General features: G+C 43.9%; 1 protein-coding gene across 2 annotated transcripts in view; it reads left to right on the top strand.

Annotated features, from left to right (window-relative positions):
* Positions 1-1,483: 1,483 nt before the first annotated feature.
* Positions 1,484-16,526, top strand: part of SNRK (SNF related kinase) — a 68,601-nt gene continuing 53,558 nt past the window's right edge. The window contains exons 1-2 of one of the 2 annotated variants that reach the window (XM_052640571.1): positions 1,548-1,594; positions 15,096-15,157. The gene's annotated coding sequence lies outside the window, so the exon portion shown is untranslated. Of the gene's footprint in view, positions 1,595-15,095; positions 15,158-16,526 lie in introns of both variants that reach the window. The other variant, XM_052640575.1, reaches the window with a different exon arrangement.

Genomic DNA, 16,526 nt, shown 5'->3' with positions numbered 1-16,526 from the left:
GTTAATCAGCTATATTTATACATATATTCCCTGTTTTTGGATTTCCTTCACATTTACGTCATCACAGAGCAGCGTCCGTTCCACTCTGTGTAACCCCATGGACTGTAGCCCTCCAAGCTCCTCTGTCCATGGGATTCTCCAGGCAAGGGTACTGGAGTGGGTTGCCATTCCCTTCTCCCTTCCTGACCCAGGGATCGAACCTGCGTCTCTTCCTGGACTGCATCTCCTGCGTTGGCAGGCGGGTTCTTTAGCACTAGTGCCACCTGGGAAGCCCCCCTTAACTTCCGTTATTACCCTGAGTGTTTGTACCTCCCAACAATCCACTCTTGCTTTCCAGTCATCTTCAGACATGCAAAGTAGATGCCCAGGAGACAGTCTGAAAAAAACAGGCTTCTGACGTTTGCAGCTCAGCAGAGACAATTGCTCAAGCCATCTAGATTTCTTTTTTCCCTCCAGTCGATCTAATCACATTTGGAGCATCTAAGCAGCGCACCCCCTCCCCTGCCTTCCACGCGGCAGTTTGTGCCCTTTTTTGCTAGGGGTCCTCTCTTGGGGGAGGGGTGGAGGGCTGGGAGAATCCGAAATGGAAAAGCAAGTTGGAGAATCTGGCATCTGGCGTGTCACTTATTTCCAGAAAGCAAGGACAGCTGATCTCCATGGCGCGCCAGGCTTCCAAGGATGGTAGATGGGAGCAACTGCCCCTCTCTCTCACCCTCCCAAACTCTCCACTCTGGCCATCGCTAAGCTCCATTTGGGAGCCTCCTGCCTGGTGACCATGGCGCTGAACCATCAGGGGCACGGTTCATGCCTGGCATGTTCTGAGTCCCTGACTTGACATGCTTAAATACTTCTCACGACCTTTCGCCTTTTCACGCTTTTCCAGAGGAGGCAGCCTGGCCAGGCAAGGGTCTCCTGCTGACTTTTAAAGCCAGCGCTGTGTTCAGATGCTGGGCTTTTCTCTTTTTTAAAAATAGCACAAAATCAACACAATTCCTTCTAATTGGGTTCCCAGAGAGAAGAAACTGTAGAGAAAAAAAAAAATATGTACGTGTATTCGTGAACGTATATTTTTTTGCCGCTCTTTGTTTAAACCTGGGCCGGGGATGTGGGTGAACCTTTAGAAAGGTGAAGTGCCTGGTGCCCTCAGACCCCCGCCCCAAGACGCAGAGTCCCGTGAGGACCCTGTCCTTTCCCTCCGATTTCCGCCACGGCTCGGCTACTTTTCTGGGCCATTGTCCCGTGTCCCTAGTGCTTCCTCCTTCATCAGCTTGGTCTTGCTCGGGAGCCTCGCCCGCTTCCTACCGCCAGCCGCAGCCCAGACTCGCTGGGGTCGAGGCGCTGCCAGGATGCCCTGCAGCAGCTCGCGCGCCGAAGCCCGCAGGTGCGCCCCGCCCCGCCCTCGCCGCGGCCCCTCCCCGGCGCCTGCGTCACAATGACGCGCGTCCCGCGCAGGCGCATCTCGGTCCTCCACCCCCTCCCCGCGGCCGGCTGCCCGCTTGGTATTATGATTAGTGCTGGGTGCGGGGATTCGGCGGCCGGGAGGGAGTTGTCGGCGCCGCGGCCGCTGCGGACGGAAGCCCGCCTGCTTGCTGAGGTAGGGGCGAGCGCGCAGTGCACCCGGGAGCGGCGGCCGTGGGCGGGGGACGGGCTGGCCTCCGCCGCCGAGTGGCCTCAGCGGTTGCCGGGCTGGGCGGCGGGGCTGGGGCGCCCGCCGCAGGCGGAAAGTAAGTTGCGCGCTCCGCGCTCCCCGCGTCGCGGGCCGGGGAGGACGCGGGCCCGGGCTGCGGCGGCCCAGACTCCGCGCGGCGGCGGTGCGGCCTGATGGCCTGGCGGCAGGCAGCGGGCGGCGGCGGGGCCCGCACGGGAGCGGGCATTGCGGCGGCCGGCCACGGGCGCCCCGAGGCCCTGCCCTTGCGGCCGCGGCGGGATTGCGGCACCTCGGGAGGCGCCCGCATCCCCGCGCCCCGCCCCGGAGCGGGCCGAGTGCGGCGCCCGCGGATCCCCGCGCCCAGGTTCTCTCGTACGGTGTTTTATTCACTAAAGGTGTTTTCCTTTTTCAAAAGAATCTGGAGATCTGGCGCAGCAAGGGGATTTCTTGCTAAAACTGCAGCCGTACAATAGAATGGGGATATTGTCTGTAGAGAAAGGGCATCGGGGAAAGGAAGGAGGAGCAGTGCCGTTCCCGAGGGACAGCTAGAATTTTTCAGATTGGAAAACCTCCGTTCTTTTCCATAGTCATCGCCTGTTGATTCCTTTCTGGACCGTTTTATAAAACCCTTCCTTCCGTTTGCTTGGACTTGGGATCCAGGAAAGTGACAGCCTTTTATCCTGAGTAGGGTTCCTGGAGCTGTGCTGTTCTTAACACTTGGGTCAGGTAAAATTCTGTAGCTGTATAGTGAGTTCGGTTCAAGTCCAGTATTTGGAGGGGGTGAGGGGGGATTTAGCAGTAGGGTTCTTAAGCTTCTGGACGTCTAAGGGTATAGGATTTTTCACACTATCTAGTTACTTCCCCTGTTTCATTTAATTGAGTACATTGTCACAATCTTAGGAGCAGGTGGTAAAGCTGACTTAATGCGTTTCACGTTTTATGGTGAAAGGTGAAGCGTGGCTAGCCGGTAATGGAACTGCAAATGTTTCGCGTCTTGATCAGATTCCACCTGATTCCTATCAAACACCAGATGCCTCAGTTTGGGTTCCGTGTGTGGGGTTGAGGCGCTAGTCCCAAATCAGTCTAATTTATCAGAATGTGTATCAGTGTACTTTAAAGCCTGAGGTTGTCAAGGCTTATGTAATCAGTTTGTTAATTTATAATCTTGTTACATTGCTCTCCAGATTTATAAAATCATTCCCTTAAGGAAATCTGTCCTCAACGTCTGCTTAAATATTTTTCTTGGAATTGGATTCCTGAAGAGGAATGTACTGTACTAATGGTGATTAAAGCAAACTAATTAGACAAGTTTCTTAAAAAAACAAAACAAAACAATCACGTTGGTTCTTTTATTCGACCAATTGTTTCTAGTAGGAAAACAGATGACATTCCCATTCTACAGAACTAAAAATGAGAGAAATGACATTGCCAAGGTCACTTATTGAGGCAAGTCACTTACTGAAGCAGTATACTAATTGAAAGTCAGGTGCATTGAGTTAACTTTTCTCATTTCTCCATCTTTAAGGTTTTCCTGGCAGGGAACTTTGCCACCTTTCTATTTTTTTTTCTTTTAATTTGCATTTTTAAAAATCGTTTTCTTTAGTATAGAAAAGTTACTTTCTCTGTATTTTTTTTTCTCTCTGCTCTTCTGAGTAAGTTTTTCTGTATTATTGCAGTAAGATCCATTTGTAGAAAACATACAAGAACTGAGAAGTTACATAATTTTTATTTCTAGAACAGAAGTATACATTGGGCCGTTAAGGTTCAGATGTAATCCCATAATCCTAAAATGAAGGCTTTTGAATGTCCGTATTAAAATTGAAGGGCTTTCAGATATTTTTACTGGTTGCAGGAAATATTGTGTTAAACTTTACTATGGGTGTTTCATATAGAAAGTGAAACTAAATAGAAGAAAAAAAAAACTATTTTGGAAGCTATTAAGCAGCCCAGGTTTTAAGCATTGGTATAAGTAAGGCTTGGTTGGTTCTCTGAAGCAGGTTTTCTGAGCCTAAGAATTCATTACACTGCCCACTCCAGTGTTCTTGCCTAGAGAATCCCAGGGACGGGGGAGCCTGGTGGGCTGCCGTCTATGGGGTCGCACAGAGTCGGACACGACTGAAACGACTTAGCAGCAGCCCAGGAAAAAGGTGCACTTTCCACATCAGAATTTTAGGAATTAAAAACATAGATGAGGAACTCTAAAGAATTGATTTTACTGTATGCCAGCTGTTGGCTTAACCACCAAAATTTAGAGTTTCTTTATAGCCAAGATGCTGTTAAAAGAAAACTAATTATTCAGAATATAGATACTTCCCAGTGTGTATGTGTATATGCAAGTCTATTCTTAGAGCAATTTAGGTGGAAGAATTGAGTGGTTTGTAGCAGTTTTGAAGGTAAACTAAACTTACGATCATTTGTTCATGAAGCCTTTGTCTACTTTGGGTGCCCTGGGTTAGAGGGTGGCAATAGAAAAGTGAATAAAAATGAGTTCCTGTCTTTCAGGCTGTTGTGAATTATATTTACACTGAGGTAAACAATGACAGTAGTATCAAACGCCGTGATGAGGTATAGGGAAAACCCCTGGGCAATTTGACTGGGGAATGCCTCACAGAAGGCGATGGTTGAACCAGTCTTGGACAGGTAGAGTTCCCGGGCAGAGAAAAGGGGAAAGGGCTCCAAGGGTTTAGGGAGGTTGAAAAGACAAGGTCAGATGGTGGAGGAAGAATTTAGATCCAAGTGGGTGAAAGGAAGCTGAGGAGGTAGAGACGGTGCAGCTGTCTTTGTTTTTTTAAGGCTGTGGAAAGGAAGGGGGCAAAGAAGGGCAGTAGGTTTGGGATTGAAGGGGAGGACATGTTTGGGTATTTTGTTTTAGTTTGGGAAGGGCCAATATAAAACCTCTCAGAGTTAATGACCTCATGAATGAGCGCTGGAAATGTGTTGTCTGGTCTGGATAATCTGGAGCTGCGTTATTCTCACTGCAGATCATTTCCTCGTCTTGTTTTCCTGTATATCTGCTTTGGGTTGAGGCCTTCCATCCCATGGGAAACCATTTCTTGCTGGTGGAAGGGGAGGAACCTGACTAAAGAGGATTCCTGCTCTGCCTTCCCTGAATGTTTATTTCTCTGCGGTTACTTCCAGAGCCTTCTGAGATTCTCCTTTGGCACCTCCAGCGTTTGGCCTCCGCTCAGGTAGGCTCTTTCCTGACCACGCAGGCCTCTCTCCCTCTCCTTACTGGTTGTGTCCTCTTCCCCAGACTGCTGCCCTGTGACTGCAGCAGTTGCTGTTGCTTTCAGTTCTGGAGTGTCTCCAGGCTCAGAGCAAGATTGGTGGGAGGGGTGTCTGTCTGAATGTCCAAACATGCAACCCCTCAACTACACGTGGGCCTGAAATGTGATGGAAGTTATGAAATCAGTGCTCCAGAAATGTAGGTTACAGGACATGTAACTGGTCAAATCATAGCCTCACTGGCCTCAGTTTCTCAGTTACTGTCATGCAGTTACCTGTCTCATACCCAGAAGACTGTCAGCTCCTTGGAGGCAGAGATGCCTCTTCTTTGATTGCTGTATCCCCAGACCAGTGTTAGGCCTCATACGTAGTCAGTGTACCCAAGAAATGTCCTGGTGAAGAAATGTGAAAAATCTGAACTGTAGTTTGCTGCCCCTTAATGGATACCATACCCGTTGTATCCAAATGGGTTGGATAGAAATTGCTTCCCATTCATAGAATCCCAGAGCTAGAGGCAGATCTTCCGCTCTGGAACAGCAAGCGGTAGATGCTCAGGAAATGTTTGTTGCCGTCCTGTATTCCTGGTGAGTCAGTGCCCCACCTGCTAGCATTCTCCACTAGAGTCATTCCAGATTCCCATCGTTGCTTTGCCCCCTGTGCATTGAGTTTGTGCATTCTACTTCCTAAGCGCGTCTCCTCCGTTACATCCTCCTCATCACTGCCCAGATTCAGGCTGCCCTCACTTTTAGGTCTTGAATCATTTTTCTGGAGACATTTTTCACTAGTCTCCTCGCCTGTGTTCAGGCTCTAGTCTTGCCCTTCCAGTCTGATCTTCACTTCGCTGCCAGAGTGGTTTATTCAGCTGTCATCTCTGATTGCCATTCCCCTGCTCAGGATTCTTCCTTGGCTTCTTAGTGCCAGCTTTCATTTGTTCATTTAATAAAGTGTATCTATATATTTCAGGCAGATGCTATATTCGGCGGGCCCAGGGATGCAGAGCTGAATAAAGCAGACATGTGTCTTAGGCGGGCTGAATTTATCGTGTACTCTAGTGGGGGTTACAGATTATTAATCACATAATCACAGAAATAATTCTGTAGCCGCTGCTGTGACACAGGCCGTGATGGAAGCGGGCATAGTGCTGTGAGAGGGCATAGGAGCTGGTGTGCAGGGGCATCGGAGGGCAGGGGGAGGCAGTGGTCTGGATGGTGGGCTTTGTGCTGGCCTTGAGGCATGGCTGGCCAGATGGGAGCAGCGTCTGCTCCTGTGCATGGGACACAGGACCTTCGGGAGTCCGGTCCTTCCCTGCCTGTCTCTCCTCTTGTCTCACAGCCTATGCTCTCTGTGTGTTACTGGCCCAGTCCCACTAAGGCCACTTTTCCACCTCAGCCAGTTTCAGTTCTTAGCTTAAACAAAATAATTTCTCTGAGGTGCCGCCTGTGAACTCCCAAAGGCAGATTGAGGGGAAAGAACACCTCTTCCAGCCTTCCTGTCCCTGTGAGAGGTGTAAACAGTGTAGGGCAGTGGCCTTCCTGTTATATCCAGTACAGGCCTTGAGGGGGTGGTGTTTTGGGCCAGAGAAGGGTGAGGATAAGGATGTCAGAGTAAGATGGGGAACTAAGTATACAACTCCTCTCAGATGTCAAACTCTCTGAAAGGGAAGCCAGTTGGTGAAAAGCTGGGGAAAAAAAATCTGGGGTGATTTTAATCCCACTGACACATTGCTATTGTGTACTGTCGCCTTTTGCCTTCGTAATTATCCCAGGTGGTGCTTATCTTTGTGTTATAGACAAAGACATGCCTGTTGACAGAAGTGGGGTATCTGCTTGGGTTCCAAGTGCTATGGTACTCGTTTATGCTATGATGCTGCTCCTCATATTTGCTGAGTAAATGAATTTTGATAATTTTTAATGTGCACCTCTGTGGTTTAGACAACGAGAAAATTTGGCTCTGTGTCACTTTGAAATGTGACGCTTAGGTTGCTGTCCCAGCTCTTCTCTGATGGTCCCACCCCTTCTATGTACAGACTTATCTCTTAGGTCATTATATTGTCTTCATATTGCATAGGTAGGGGAAATGTTTAAAATAGTATATCTCAGTGGGTTTAATATTTAGACACGTTGGTTCTTTTGTATTAAGGAGAGTATATTTTAGGTAATGTAGGTTTCACTCAGACAGTATAATGTATGTAGGTAAAGTTCATTTTAGATCTAGGACACTATACTAACAAATGTTCATTGGATAAATTATGAAGCTTAGAGTGTGCCATATTTATGGGTCTCTTAAATAGTCCAAATATTGCACAGTAACTTTTTTAATAGTGGACAAGAGTTAAGTGATTGAATTTAAAAGTTCTGCTTTTGCATTCTATCTCATTTTCTGCAGGTTAAACAATTCTCTCTTTATTGGTATAAAGTATTCGGAGTACTATGGAAGACATGTAGAATGACAACACTCAATCTAGTATTTCAAGACATGATCTGATCCTTTGTTCTCCTCTTCTATGAGTATTTGCTAATCCTCTTGTGAAGGAAAATGGCTTTGTTAGAAACAAATGGAGGGAATGTAATTTGCAAAGTACATTATAATTGCAGTTTGGGTAAGGATACATTTTTTAAAGCAGAAAATAGAACCTTCTTAAACTGTGCTTAAATGATTTGCTTGGTGTTGACTGTTCTGTGCCATTGGGGAGAAATCTTGCCATAACAAAATTGTATACAAACTGTAAAGAGGGAAATTTTTTCCAAGGGGCCATTGCATTTTTAGATGACCAGTAATTCTCAGTCTGTCTTTTGAATGGTTATTTGCTTGTTGTTTCCTTTCTCAAAGTGTAGTTTCTAAACATTTCAAAAGGTTTTTAGTGGAACTGTTTGTTACTAATGTTTATTAGGTGAGTCCTTGGTGTCACTCTTGTTAGTTGGTGGCTGGATCAGGTAACTTGCACGGTGTGTCAGAGTTGGAGGAAAAACAGAATTGTCAGAATAGATTTATTTTAGTGCTGTTGTTTTCCTGGGAATTAGAAAGGCCCAGATCAAAGTGGGGAGGGCATTGTGTTATTGCAGGAAAAAATACAGGGCTCAGGAGTCAGCTCAGGTGGCCCTTAACTGGACGTAGGACTGTGGCATAGAAAGACTTTATCCTGCTTGGGCTTCCTTTCTGTTCTGTAACATGGGTGTGATACTTCTGTCACATTCCTGATGGTAAGGAATAAACTGTAGAACAGATGTAAAGAAAGAATTCAGTGCATGCGTAGATTCCCAGTAGTTAAATTGTTTATTTTTTTTTAATTGTTTACTCTTTGAAACCTGCATTAAAACAAAAGTAAACTTCTCAAATGGGCAGTTGTGGCAGTGAAAGATATTTTTGAAACTTGAAATGAGACAATGAAAAGAAATGTCAACTGTGGTTTTGCTATAAGACTCATTTCTATATAAACCTGTAACCTGTTTAGTTATGTTAGTAGGTTTTGAGGAAAGTAGTATGGGTAATAATGAGAGAATCCAGTAAGTCAAAACAAAAATCGATATTTTATGGAATCTTAAGGTGAACAGTGAACTTTTATAATTGGTTTAAATTTATTCTTCTGTTGCTTTCATGTTAAAAACCTAGAGTTTTCCTTTCTTTGGAGGCCTCGCATCAGCTCTGTGATGTGAAGCCGCTTCTTGTGCATTTTTACCTCTTTGATGACACTTGAATTAATCTAAAGTACAGGTGGAAGGGACTGTGGTGAATTTAGTCTAGCAAGTTTCCCATTGATGTTGAGAGACTGAGAGTTCATCACAGTTCCCTGAATGGTGAAGTGCTAGGTAGTCTTCAGGATCAGCCTTCCTAACCCTATTATATTTATAATCTCACTTCTGCCCACCGGCCTGACTTCACCCACCCTGCCATGTGTACTCTGCTGTCGATTTCTCCTGTTTCCAGAAGGGGTGTCCCACTGCTCCTGGTGAGGGCTAAGGCCTGGTCTGTGTGCTGCCCCATCCTTGGGGGTCCTGCCTTTAGTATCCTTTGCTCTTCCTTTGACATAACTTGCCCAGGTTTTCTTAGGCACCAAGTTGTGTCCAACTCTTTGCGACCCCATGGACTGCAGCACACCAGGCTTCCCTGTCCATCACTGCCTCCCTCAGTTTGCTCAAACTCATGTCTGTTGAGATGGTGATGCCATCCAACCATCTCACATAATTAATTATCTTTTTATGTGTAGGTAACTTATTTGTAAGATCCTAAAGGACTGGGGGACTGTATTGTCCTCCACAGTTTATCTCCCATAATTAGGGCTGAAATATTTGCTAATAAAACCTAGACTCAGTGTTCCTTTCATAGCCTGAAGGAATTGCATACTTTGTCCCTCAAAGGAGGCAGAATATTTCATTGAGTATGTCTGTTTATTAAGATTATATAAATATATATATTTCAGGGAAATTGGTTTATTTCATTGGTTGTCAATTGAAAAGAAAATTGAATGAATAATTATGTACAGAAATTCAAAATTTTAGTAACCTCCACCTTTCCTAGATTATAAAGGCAGCACATATTCACTGCTAAAAATTTGAAAAGAACAGAAAAGTATAAAGAGAAAAAAAAATCTGTAATTTAACCCTGTTTATAAAGTGTGTATGCAGGCAGCTTATATGTTTTAAAAAAATTGGGGATCCCATGCCATGAAATTGAGTGTGTGAATTTTTTTACTTAACATTTTATTGTGAAAATTTCCCATGAGACTGAATAGATTCAAAATATAGAAGCAGAGTGTTGTGTTCGGTGTACCATTTTCTTATTGTAGACTTTTTGGTTATTTCTGATCTTTTTTTTTTTTTTTTCATATATAAATGTTCCTGAACATTGTGACTAAATATTTGTCTATTTCTTTAAGACATACATCTATTAGTAAGATTATTAAATCAAGGATATTAATTATTTTAAGGCTTTTAATACCGGTATTGCCAAATTGCTTTTCAGAAAAGTAATCTGTGGTGCCAGCAGTATGAGGAAATTCCCAAATGCTTCTGCCTTTTAAGTCAAAATCAGTGAAACATAAGGTGCTGATATTTTTGTTCGTGGATTATTATTATTTTTTCTTTTCTCACATTCTTTTTTGAGCACTTTTTCATGACCATCCTTGTCACAGCATCAGCAGGGGGTATAAAAAAGATGATATGGAGTTAAAATGAATTTTGACAGTATTAATAAAAGCTCTGGAAGAGAGATTTAGATTAAATTTTTAAATGCTCCATAGATCCCACCTTACATTCTATTTTCCTGGCAAAGGAGCAATTGTGGGTTGGCTCTATTTATTTTGGAGTAATTTCTGGACGCTAACTTGTGCTTAAATCATTATTTATTTTGTGGGCACTTTATACCAGGGCTGTCACCATACTAATTTTTAAAGACTCATTTACCCTCAGGTAGAAATGGTGACATGCCTAGCATTTTTCATCACTTTAATGAGAGGCAGTTCTGTTGAAGAATTTGAACTTATTACCTGTGCTGCTGGTCAAGGTTTTGTGGCTTGGATGTTAACCCTTTTCTCTCTACAAATGCTAAGTGCTACTTTCCATCAGTTAATAGATTGTCTGACTCCTCCTTTCATTCAAATCCCTGGAATATAGCTTGTTAAATTTAGGGATCTCCCGGTGGCTCAGACGGTAAAGCGTCTGCCTGCAGTGCGGGAGACCTGGGTTCGATCCCTGGCTTGGGAAGATCCGCTGGAGAAGGAAATGGCAACCCACTCCAGTAATCTTGCCTGGAAAATTCCATGGACTGAGGAGCCTGGTAGGCTACAGTCCATGGGGTCGCAAAGAGTCGGACATGGCTGAGCAACTTCACTTTCAAATTTAGGGAAAATAAAGGTTTCTTAAACAAGCACTTTAAGGGATGGATCTGCATTGGCAACCCAGTCTCTGCCTTGAGAGACTAGAGCAGACTTTTCAGCCTGGCATTCCTGGTTACCTCCAGTGGCCCTGAGTCCATTAAAATTGACTGCCTGGAAGAACTTTGAGGACATACTTTAGTAAACAGTTACTTTACCTTCCCTTGGCAAATGCTTTATTAGACATTTGGAGGTACGTTTTTGCCAGTTGGGCCATTTCTCATAATAAATGATTGACTGAAACCTTCTAATTTGCAGTTTCTGTCTTGATTCCATCCAGGGGCTACAGGCTGATTCTGATAACCACATAGTAATATTCACCCAGTCCAGTGAAGAACTCTAGATTCTTCCATAACTTGGGACCTGTTGACTTGTTTGTGATGGTTGCTTCTTCTTTTTTCTTTTTTTGGCCATGCTGTGAGACACGTGGGTTCTTAGTTCCCCGAGCAGAGATTGAACCCAGGCCCCCTGCATCGGAAGTGCCAGATCCTAACCGCTGGATGACCCTGGTTGCTTCATCCTTGCCTTATAGCCTGTGTTAATAATGCCCAGGAGGAGTTCCAGTCCAAAAATGTGGAGTACTGTCTACTTTGGATGAAAAGGACAGCAGTGGTGACTGCCACTGGGATTGCGCTTGTTTTTGTTTGCCTTGGAGGTGACTGATATTCCTGGAGGACTGAGTCCACTGCCTTCTTTTCGGCCTGTTTTTGTTCTAGGTGTCTGAAATTTTAGCAGTGAGATCAGGGCAGCAGTTTTCCTGAGACGTGCGTTAGTTCCTCTACTTCAGTTTACTTTTCTCTAAATGTAGGTTTAGTCTGACATTTCCCATGAGTAAGAGTTACAGTTTTCATATTTTTGCTGTTTGTGAAAGATACCAGATAATTTCCATGTATAAGAAGCTTAAATACAGTTTTAGCATGGTTGTATAAAAACCCATCTCTTAGCTGTCTATATTGGAGGGAGAGCCCTGGCACAGATCATTTTTTGAGGCATGTAAATTGTTTGGAAGGTTTTTCTGTGTTTGAATGCTAGTGGTCTGGTTTAACAGGGGAAATTTATAATATCCCAAAGTGTAGAGAGGCTGTGGGGTAGCCTACTTTTTGCATATGGCCTTTTTTTTGTGTGGCCTGCTTTCCCATGCCGTGGCTTGCTTGATAATGATGACCCACACGGAACCACCTTTTTTGAGCGTGCTGTGTGAGTTGGAGACCTTAGTTTGGTATACAGACCACACTCCAATGGTAAAGATGTCAGGGAAAAGCTAGAAGTGAGTTTTGACAAGAATAACAGGGTGCATTCCAAATTGACGGTAGGTTTAACAGAGGCTGGTTTTACAACTGTTTTCAGCAGCTTGCAAAATGTGTGTAGGGCCACCCACACTTCCTTCCTCTTCTCCAGCCACACCCGCACACTTCAGTTGCTTCTGCTCTCTTTAGTAAACTGGGAGAGCGTCAGTGTATTCTTGCAACACATACCAGTACTTGTTTCTCAAACACGAATTTCCATATTATAAACACCTGTCCAGCCGCATCATATCCATGTATGAGCATATGCTATCATAAGTAAGAAGACTGCTTTAGAATGGTCTGATTTGGTGCTTTTGCTGTTTTAAAAGATGTCATAATAGTTAACGTAGTCATTAAAAATGGTGATTTAGAAGAGCATAGTGCATGGAAAATGTTCATCCTGTAGTGGAGGAAAAAGTCCTGTGACTTCATATACAATATCTTAGCTTTGTACAGAAGCTCAGGTGTAAAGAATATAAACTTAAGCCTGAAGAGAGGCTATCCTTGATGAGATTATAGATGTTTTTTGTTTGTTTTTCATCTATGGTGCTTCTCTCTATTTTCCAGATTTTCTAAAGTGAACTTGTTTTGTGGAAATACTTAGAGAATGGTTGCAACTTCCTCCCATCCCCATGTGTATGTGTGTGTGTGTGTGTGTTACCCCATTTTGTGTCTGGCATGTAGTATACATAGAAAATAATTTGGAAGCCTGTGTCCAAAATGTTAACAGAGATTATCACAGAGGGTAGAATAATGGATGATTTTTTTAAAAAAACTTCCCCCTTTTATTTTTGCCACTATATATGTTCTGATTGTATTTTTTCTTACACTGCATAGATGTTTCTTTCATAACTGAGACAAAAATACTGAAAGGAAAGTAATTGGTCAGTTGAAAAAAGCAGAATATAAAGAATATAAAGAAGATATAGTTATGTATAGAATGATCACGCCTAGGTTTTGGGGGAGGATGCATGCACGTTTGAATATGGCTGAGTCCCTTCACTGTTCACCTGAAATTGTCACAATATTGTTAATTGTCTGTATTCCCAATACAGAATAAAAAGTTTAAAGAAAAAAGCAAATAGTCAGATTTTGCGGGATGCTTTATTGAAAAATCATCAGACTTTGATACCCAACTAGAGATTAATTTCTTTGCCAATCTGCAGTATCCATTTCCAGTTGAATACATCCTGGGAAACCAAGCAGTCCATGACTCTCTGCGACCCTGTGGACTGCAGCCCGCCAGGCTCCCCTGTCCATGGGATTCTCCAGGCAAGAATACTGGAGTGGGCTACCATTTCCTTCTCCAGGGGATCTTCCCACCCAGGGATGAAACCTGGGTCTCCTGCACTGCAGGCAGATTCTTTACCTTCTGAGTCACAGGGAAGTTTCTAAAAACAGAAGAGAGATGATAGCTCAGTAAATTCAGTCTCTTGAGGTAGAGTGGAAGACTGAAAGAATTTCTACCTGGGTGGAGGAGATGACTATCATCATGACCATGGTAGTGGTGGTGGCAGCTAGTATTTACTGACTGCTCCCTCTGTGCCAGGCTTTATTTTAAACACTACCTTTACTAACTGATTTAATTCACCACGACCTGTGCCATGCTCTTGCTACTGATGTTTTCTAATGAGGAGACTGACCATACAGAGAGGTCAGGTTTTTCTCAGATCCAGTGGCTAGTGGCTGTTAAGCTGGCATTCAGATCCAGTCATTAGCCTTAACAGAACCAGTCCTCAGCCAAGCTGGACCATCACACTGCCTTGCCAGACTGTGGATGAAACTGTCTGTTGGAGAGAGGCGTGGGTAATGGGAGGAGCTATTGTATCTCACTTGGAGCTGAAGGAGCAGGTTGGCATCCCAGAGTTCACCTTTCTTTAGACGTGGGCCTGTGCCCATGACTTTGCTTGGCCCTGTCTGTGTGAGCAACTGTCTCCGTTGCTCTTCATCCCCTCATTCCCAGCAGTAAACTTGTTTTCACAGCCATCTTTCCTTCTTCCTCCTTTCATCTTTCCTACTTCCCCCAACCTCTTCATGTGCTCTTTTCCCAGAGCTCATACGAGCTTGAGCTTAATGATTACCTGGACTCACCTGTAGTATGTTGTGTAAAGTGCCTTGGCCTAGTTTGAATGTTTAGAACTTGAAATTATTGATACGATGTTCCAATGTTGAGGAAAGGCCTGCAAGGTTGCCTTAGTTCCCTCCCTGTGCCCTGAACTTAGGTATCAGTGGCCCTCTCACATGTTCTCTGTTCATGGAGTTTCTGTTTTACTATCAGATGGAAAGCCTCTAGTGCAGAGCCGTTGTGTGTCCCCCAGTGCTAGTGTTGATTTTTGCTGGCCTTCTGGAGGACGGAGTGCTGGAGAGGTTTGCCCTCCTCGGCTATTGGAGTGGTTATTTCATGAGCCAGAGAGGCTCCTGCAGGCATGTTGGGCTTTGAAGCCTGGCTGAGCAGCTTGGAGCTGCAGGCTGCTGCTTGTGGGGCAGGTGCCTACCTTGCTGGCTGCTGGTGAAGATTCATTGCGTTGAGGATTCGTGCTCATTTCCCAGGAGGCATTTCAAAAACAGTGACTTTACTCTTCATTATTATAATTCCCTCCTTCTCCAAGTGGAATAATCCTTTTACTCTGTCTACCTGGACCAATCTGTGTATCTGTTCACTGTGAAATCAGTTCAGTTCAGTCGCTTAGTTGCGTCCGATTCTTTGCGATCCCATGGACTGCAGCACGCCAGGCCTCCCTGTCCATCACCAAGTGTCACAGTTTATTCAGACTCATGTCCATTGAGTCGGTGATGCCATCCAACCACCCCATTCTCTGTTGTCCCCTCTCCTCCTGCCTTCAGTCTTTCCCAGCATCAGGGTCTTTTCACTGTGAAATACCTGTTGCCTAAAGATTCCTTGAACGGGCTGTAGTTGACAGAGGGGAGAGAAATAATGGAAGACTGGGTCACTGAAAACAAATTCTCCATTTTTATTTGTCTGTCTGGGTCCACCCTGAGGGTTTATATTTTAACTTTCAGCAAAAGTTAAATAGAACTAAACTAATATCTTTGTATTTTCTTTTAGGAAAAAGAAGAGACTAACAAAACACAGTAATAACAAGGATTACTGCACATGCAGTTTGCAGGGTATGTCTTGGAGTTGGTACACAGTCGCCTTTCCTTTACATAAGCCGCATCTTAACATTCTACATTGGTGTTCAGAATGATTTTCAGGCATTGTAAGATCCTCAGATATCAAAAAATGATTCAGTTACTTCCTGTGTTAAGTTGCTCAGTTGTGTCTGACTCTTTGGGACCACATGGACTGTAGCCCGCCAGGCTCCACTGTCCGTGGGGATTCTCCAGGCAAGAATACTGGAGTGGGTTTTCCTCCATTTCCTTCTCAGGGGGTCTTCCCTACCCAGGGATCGAACCCGGGTCTCCTGTGTTGCAGGAAGTTTCTTTACCGTCCGAGCCACCGGGGAAGCCTAATTATTTCCTATACTAACTCAAAATACACTTGATAGTATGATTAAACAGTATTTTAAAAGGTGTTCAATAACAAGGATATTTTTCCTCTCAACTTTCAGTTATTTCTAACTTCCTGTTTTTTAGGTTTATAATTGTAGTTTGATAGACACTGAAAGTCACTCAGTCATTTCTGACTCTTTGCAACCCCATGGATAGTCCATGGAATTCTCTAGGCCAGAATACTAGAGTGGGTAGCCTTTCCCTTCTCCAGGGGATCTTCCTAACCCTGCGGGAGACCTGGGTTCGATCCCTGGATTGGGAAGATCCCTTGGAGAAGGGATAGGCTACCCACTCCAGTATTCTGGCCTAGAGAATTCCACGGACTGTATAGTTCCTGGGGTCGCAAAGAGTTGGACACGACTGAGCCACTTTCATTTCACTTCACTTTGAGGCAATGAAAAAGGGATATATATGTGTATCCAGAAAAGTACCCAAAAAGTGAATTCTTTGATAGTGAAAGTATTAGTCATTTTCCTACAGGGTAGCTTGTCATTAAGAAGATACCCTATGAGATTTTCCCCCATGAACTTGCTAGCAGATTAAAAATTATTTCATTGTGCCCTTTTGCTAACCCAGTGTTGGAAAGAGAAATGACAATGTGAATAGTGATTATCTGTGGGTGTCTGAGACCCTAAAAAAAGATCCCGCCCATATCTGTATATTCCTTTGTAATACATAAATCTTTAAAAAATAATTAAAATGTAAACCAACTGAAATTTGTTTATAAAGCCTTGATTTCTGTGCCACTTTCCAGGAATACATCTAAAGTCATAGATGAAAAAGTAAATATTATGTAACTTGGGGGCAGCCTGAAGAGGTTTTTTCTGAAAGCTGTAGTTGCATTTGTAAGCTTGTGCAATAGAAACATAAACTTAGGTAGAATTTGAAGAGTTATTACCACCCTTATGATTATCAAAGCTAAAGATTTAAAGATAGTTTTCTGCCTCCTGGAGTTAGCTTAGAGTTTTTGTTTTTGAAGATTAAA

The sequence above is a fragment of the Budorcas taxicolor genome, chromosome 1 (genome assembly GCF_023091745.1).
Source record: "Budorcas taxicolor isolate Tak-1 chromosome 1, Takin1.1, whole genome shotgun sequence".
In the NCBI taxonomy this organism is placed as follows: Eukaryota; Metazoa; Chordata; class Mammalia; order Artiodactyla; family Bovidae; genus Budorcas; species Budorcas taxicolor.
Note: the sequence above shows the minus strand (reverse complement) of the source record. Positions and strands in the feature narration are given on the sequence as shown.